Raw genomic sequence first — 7,245 nt, forward strand, 5'->3', positions numbered from 1 at the left:
AGCGTGGAAGCTATTGATATGTTCCTGCACAGCATGAATGAACTAACTGGCACACAGTCCCATCATTAACAACGGCTCACAAAAGGGAGTGTAGGGAACAGCAGAATCTCCGGGACATGTGTATAATTTTTTCCTCAAAGGTCCTCAAGTGGGCTTCCCTGGTGGCGCAGTGGTTGGGAGTCCGCCTGCCGATGCAGGGGACCCGGGTTCGTGCCCCGGTCCGGGAAGATCCCACATGCCGCGGAGCGGCTGGGCCCGTGAGCCATGGCCGCTGAGCCTGCGCGTCCGGAGCCTGTGCTCCGCAACGGGAGAGGCCACAGCAGTGAGAGGCCCGCGTACCGCAAAAAAAAAAAAAAAAAAAAAAAAAAAAAGGTCCTCAAGTTATTCTGATACTCTCCGGTCTTCCTCCCCAAATTCTCCCCACCCACTAAGCCATTTTTCATAGCTCTGGCAGTAACTTGAGCATACAGAATGACTCCACCTGGAAAATAAGTTAGAGAGGAGAGATTTCCATGCTTATTTTGTTGTGCTGTTGAAACGTTGTTCAACCTTGCTCTTCTCTAAAAGCTTTCGAGCCTCTTCTCCAGAGTTCATTACTCTGTTCTCTGAGATACCATGGCATTTGCATCCACCCCTATTATAGCTGTTAGCCACATCCTCTGTTCTAATAATTGCTCAGATCTCTCTGCTCAAAAGATTGCTACCCAGAGATATGCATGAAGCTTTATACTGCTCTGTAAACCCAGTAACAGCCTGGCACATAGTAGGAGCTCAAATAATCACTCACTGAAAGAATTACTTGGGGCACCTAGGGAACAATATTAATACAGAACAGGATCCAGGAACTGTTTTTAGGACAAAGGAAATGATCTATGTAAAAGCATTGTAAGTTCTTTGGAAGAAAGGAACTGTAAAACTACAAGGCATTACTCTCCTTTATTGCATGGCAAATCACTACAGCACTTTCCTTAAATGGTACTTATTGGCCTGGAAAGCTAATGTCTCTCATTAAATGCCAGACTCCCTGAGAGTCACTTATGTAACTGGAAGCACTTGAGTGATTTTGTTGCAAGAAGTCATTTTGTCTTCCAAAGTGCTGCACACAGAATTCCTTATCTTACCTAGCTCATTATTTGTAACATTAAGGAAATGATTAAAAAGACTCAACAAAAAGTTTAAACTTTCATATGCTAGAAAAAGTGAGAAGGAAAAATAGCTAAGGCCTGTGAAAGATGTTTAAAAGGTAGGGTGAGAGTGGGGTATTACTCAAAGCAAGCTTATGGAATTAACCACAGGAAGTATTTAGGCTCTCAAATCCTGTTAGATGCATGATATTCCAAAAAAGTGTACTTAAATATATATATTTATATATATGTGTGTGTATATACACACACACACACACACACACACACACACATTTCGCTTTCATAAACGTGCTTTCTGGCTTAAAGAAGGGACAAGTAATTGCAAGATGATGTGTTCAAAGAAGGCGATATGATACAGGCACGAGTTTTAATTTCACCTCACATGATTTTTCACAAAGTATAAAAGGTTGTCAGAGTCAGTGAAACAACTGCTGGATTTTATGTCCTACAGCTATTTTATTTTCTTTATGGCCAAATCAGATGGAAATAGTCGTTCATCTGTTGGCCTACTGATAACTCTTTTTTTAAATCCTTTACAAGCATGTTGTGCAAAAACAAATAGCAAACACACTTCCCTGCACTGTGAGTGGAGGTTTAAATCCAAAAATCTGTTCTTCAGGCCGCCAAATGTAGTCACTGACTTCACAAGTCAATACAAAGCTCCTAGTGTCCATCAGCAATTCTACCACCACCCTCAAGAAATACAAATAAAACCACATTTCAACCTGCTGGTCAAGTCACCACAAATATATTTGTTTATCATTACATGCATTTGTTCCAAATTGTCTCTCAGGGTTTTATGAATTCCGAATGTACTTTTTGAGATGTTCACACTGAAATATAAACATTTAAGCCTTATACTCATATATTATTGATTCCTTACTAAAGAGATACCTCAGCATCTTCCCCATATTACCATAACTTCCAAACAGGTACTTTCAGCAAGCATTTCTTGAGCCCCTATCATATGTAATGGGGATACGAGTTGCTATCAGCAGCTGTAAAACTTGATTTTTGCCTCAAGGAGTTTGTATCATTGTACACCTCAAAGAAAGAAATGAGGGCAGGGGGAATCAAAATACTTAAACTGTTTGTCCCAAGATCTTTTTTTTTTTTTTAACATCTTTATTGGAGTATAATTTCTTTACAATGGTGTGTTAGTTTCTGCTTTATAACAAAGTGAATCAGCTATATGTATACATATATCCCCATATCTCCTCCCTCTTGCGTCGCCCTCCCACCCTCCCTATCCCACCCCTCTAGGTGGTCACAAAGCACCGAGCTGATCTCCCTGTGCTATGCGGCTGAGAAGAACATATCTTTCACTTTATGTTACCACATTTAAAATATGTTCAGCCTCCCCACTGATGACACTATGAATTTATTTTTTTCTTTCTCCTTCCAATGGTTTGGTGACTGTCATATGAATACGATTCCAGTGACCTCTGGCCCGCAAACCTCTACACACCATGGGGCCATTACAGGGCACTGAGATTTGATACAAACATGTTCAGGCCGGAGAACATGCGTCATATGTCCTACTGGCTGGAGAGCAGTTTTGCCTTTCAAGCTCTCAATCTTTATACTTAATGGAATAAACATTAGGGCACACCCACCACGTGCCCAGTATATTATATTAAGCAATGCAGATACAAAAATGAATATGTTCCTTGCCTTCAAGAAAGCAAAGTCAGCAGAAGGCTTATAAATAATAGTAGTCTAGAAAAGCTTGTAAAGGGCAAATTTCATGCATTTTCGTACTTCTTTTCTTTTTCAGAGAGTGGCCTACCCGATCATCTCAAGGATCGTCACAGACTAACTCCTCTCCTTTAATCCTAACATTTAAACAGAATGCAAGCCCCACCTTCTGAATTCCTCTATCGCTGCCAAGGCTCGGATCTGCTTCTCTCTCTGCCTGGAATGCTGCAATAATTTCTGTATTTATCAGCAACGTTTTAGTAGGAAGGGATAGAAACCTAATTCAATCTGGCCCAAGTGCAAAAACAAACAAACAAACATACAAAAAGTGGAGTGAGGAAATTTTCTGGAAGGAAGGAAAGGTCAGGTGGCCCCTAAAATCGAAAGAGTAACTATGGAACCCAGTACAACTACAGGGCACTTAGTGACCAGAAACTAGGGCTCCTTTCCTGCTAATATTCGCTCCACCTGTCATCTCTGTTTCACCGAGTGCTGTGGACTTCTCTGTCCTACTGCAGCAGGTCTGCCCAGGCAGCAGGGAGTACAGCTGCACTGAGCTCAACAGTGCCCTGCCTCCACCTGCCACCACACAAAACTCATATCCACCTGGAACCTCTACCTTAGGTGGAAATAGGATCACTGACAATGTAGTCAAGTTAAGGTGAGGTCATACTAGATTAGGGTGGGCCTTAAGTCAGTGACTGATGTCCTTATAAAAAGAGGGACATGTGGGCCCAGAGACACACAGTAGGACGGCTGTGGGACAGCGGAGGCTGAGACGGAATGCTGCATCTACACACTGAGGAAAGCTAGGACTGCCTGATACTCCCCTAGAGCCTTCAGAGACACACAGACCCGCCGACAGCTTCATTTTAGACTTCTACCTTCCAGATCTGTGAGGAAGTACACTTCTTTTGTTACAAGACACCCAGTTTAAATAGATAATCAACGAGGATCTACTTATAGCCCAAGGAACTATACTCAGTATCTTGTAATAACCTATAATGGAAAAGAATCTCAAAAAGAATATATATATGTATTATATATATATATATATATATATCATTGAATCACTTTGCTGTACACCTGAAATTAATGCAACATAGTTAATCAACTATAGTCCAATAAAAATTTTTTTAAAAAGACACCCAGTTTGTGGGACTTTCTTATGGCAACTCTAGGAAACTAATATAATGGCCAAGAGCATACCCAAATATCACTTCTGTTTAGGAACCCCAAAAGAAAAACATACTTCTGTCTTCCACAGCATATTTAAAAATCTAACCCCAGCATCCGATTGGCCTTACTTGAATCAGATGCCTATTCTTCGACAGATCAAAGCACCCAAGGAAGGACGTAATGCCAGCACATGCCTAGGAAATGTATGCATCTTTCTGACTCTAGAGAAGGGGCAAAGGATGGTAAATGGAAGTTTCACCAAAAAGCATATGAAAGGAGAAAATCTCAGACAAAAAGACAAAGATACCAAAACAGTGGGGAAGGGATATCAAACAGACAAATTGACATCAACTATGTTCTCTTATCTCACCTTGTCCTGCCATTAATCCATTCTCCAAACTGTCGCTAGACTAGTCTTCCCCAAAGGTATCGCTCAAAATCCTTCAGCAGCTGCCTTGAATTTTCAGAGTAAAGTATCGCGTCATCACGTAACAGTGTATCATCTTCTTGCCCCTGTCTTCTGTACCATCCCCAAAACTCACCGCACCTCCAGCTCCAGGTGCTTTCATCACACCCCATCTCCTTGCTCCTCCCTGGAACCTTCTCTCTACTTTTCTCCACTTTATTAATTCCTATTCAACCTTTAGGATTACATTTAAATGTCAACAGTAACGTGCTTCTATGCACATTACCTCACCTCTCGAGCTTCAGCGGTCTCCTTTGCAATATGAGGGCTGGGCATTACTAATTTCAGGATAAAACTCTTCAAACCTCAGTGTGCTTCCTGGGTAACTGACAAGTTAAAGTCTCTGCTTTCTTCTGTGAGTCCAACAGGGCTGACAGAAACCACAGAAATACTCTAAATGACTGCTAGCAAATTGTTATCTATCTAGCAATAAAATGCTTCCTGTTCACTGGGGGAATAAAAAAAAAAGGTACCATGTGAGTGTTGTGAGTTAAGTTTTATTTGGGGGCAAAATGAGGACTGTAGCCCGGGAGACAGCATTTCAGACAGCCCTGAGAAACTGCTCCGCAGATGCAGGGAAGAGGTCAGTATGTGATTTTAGTAAAGGTATGTGCATTCAAGCACACATTTCAGCAGAGGCCTGCTGTTAGTCATGAGGCACAGATGTCACCATTAATGATTTTAGTGCTTTTCTAGGTATGAAGAGATGTAAGAATTGGGCTCATAAAATCTTCTCCTGAAAGTATCCAACCATCTGAAGGCTCGTTCTGCCTTTTTTTCCCACAGCACAGAGTGCCTCATTCCTAATCTCCACCCTGAACTCCATTCAGGGTGTGCTGCAGGTCAATGGCTGCAGTGGCTAGTGACTTAAGCCTTGTAGAGGCAGATGTCAAGTGCCCGTTTTTTGTTGGCATTCCTAATTCTGAAATCCTAGATTTGCTGTAAGCAATTCGGAAGCTAGGAAGAGTTGTTATGCAGCAGATGAAAGAAATCACTTATTTCAAAAAAACAGTGGAAAGAGTAAAGGAAGATACTTTGGAGGGTTATTGTGAAAGACCTGAGTCCCTCTTGGATACATTCCCTGGTCTCATTCTATCTGGAAATCCCATGTAACTTATCCCCTGCACATCATCATAAAATCCGGATAAGATTTCAGGGGACAACTCGTAAGCTAGTATCTTTTATTTATACCTCAACATTAATTGTCATACGTAGACCTGAACCACCTAAGCTCTAGACTCAGACTACTTTGGTTCAAACGTATGTTCTGCCATTACATACATGACCTCAGGGAACTTATTCAAATTCCTAAAGTTTCTAAAGTTCTGTAAAATGGGGACAATAATAGTACTTTTCTCATAGGGGTCATATAAGGATTTAATGACCTAAGACATATAAAGCACTTAGAACAGAAGCTGACATACAGTAAGGTTTGATAAATGTTTTGATTACATTATCTCCAGTCTTTTAGCAGGACCATAACAGAATAAAGGAAAGTTCAGGGTGGCGAGACAAAGAGCATGGGGCAGACCCCATGTACGAGAGGGGCTGGCAGGACAGTTAACGGAGAAGGAAAAGAGAGATGCTACACGGGGCCTCTGGAGGCATCGTTGCTTTAGCAGGAGCTGGTGTTCATTCGGGAAAGTTGAATAACAGAGGGCTCAGCTACTGATTCGGGGCCAGGCATTGCTCTGCCATAGCCTCTCTCAAACTGGAAGCTCCTGTAGTTGGACTGCAGGTAGAATTCTCATCTTCATTTTTTTCCCCTGCTTCTCCATGCTAACTTCTGGCAGGAAGGGGAAACTTTCAGTGATGCAGCTTAGAGTTCCTCTATAATCCAGCAGGGAAAAAACTTTCCTATATGGTGTGGTGATCACCCTGCTCTCCTACCTCACAATGGTGTGAGGGCCTGCTGAACATGTCAAAAGTTTTAAAACAAGAGTTACGAAAAGAAAATCACACAAAGTGATGAGAGATGTCATTTTAGACCTAGTTACTGTATTAGGGTTCTTAAGGGAAACAGAAGCAATAGGATATGTGTGTATGAATATTTATACATGTATACATGTACACAGAGATATAGATACAGACAGAGACTTCAAGAATTGGCTCACATGAACATGCGGGCTGGCAAGTCCAAACACTGCAGAGCAGGCAGGCCAGAAACCCAAAGAAGAGTTGATGTGGCAGCTCAAGGTCAAAGGTAGTCTGCTGGTAGAATTCCCTCTTCCTTGGGGAAGGCCAGTCATTCTTCTCTAAAGACCTTCAGCTGATTGGGTGAAGTCTGCCCACATTATGGAGGGTAATCTGCTTTACTCAAAGTCTACTGATTTAAATATTAATCTCATCTAAAACATATATTCACAGCAACATCCAGACCACTGGTTGACCAAATATCTGGGTACCGTGGCCTGGCCAAGTTGACACATAAAATTAACCATCACAATTACCAATTAGTCTTTTTCTTTCCCAAATCCCAAGGAAATGCTTCCATTTTAACCAACCAGATACTAGTTAGACTAGCACTATGTCTCTGTCTCTCTCTTTCTAAAGTAACAAAGACTACTTCAATTACAAATTTTGTTTTATTTCTACTGTTTCTTGAAAAAATAAAACTTTCAGCCCCCAATGCTCTGAGCGCAGTATCATTAGGTTCCAAAGTACGTGTTTCCAGATACAGTCATACTATGGAGAACCACACCCCAGAGGCAGCTCCTTAAAACTGGTGTGAATTCATGAAAAGATGCTCAACATCAC

The sequence above is a fragment of the Lagenorhynchus albirostris genome, chromosome 11, assembly GCF_949774975.1.
Source record: "Lagenorhynchus albirostris chromosome 11, mLagAlb1.1, whole genome shotgun sequence".
In the NCBI taxonomy this organism is placed as follows: domain Eukaryota; kingdom Metazoa; phylum Chordata; class Mammalia; order Artiodactyla; family Delphinidae; genus Lagenorhynchus; species Lagenorhynchus albirostris.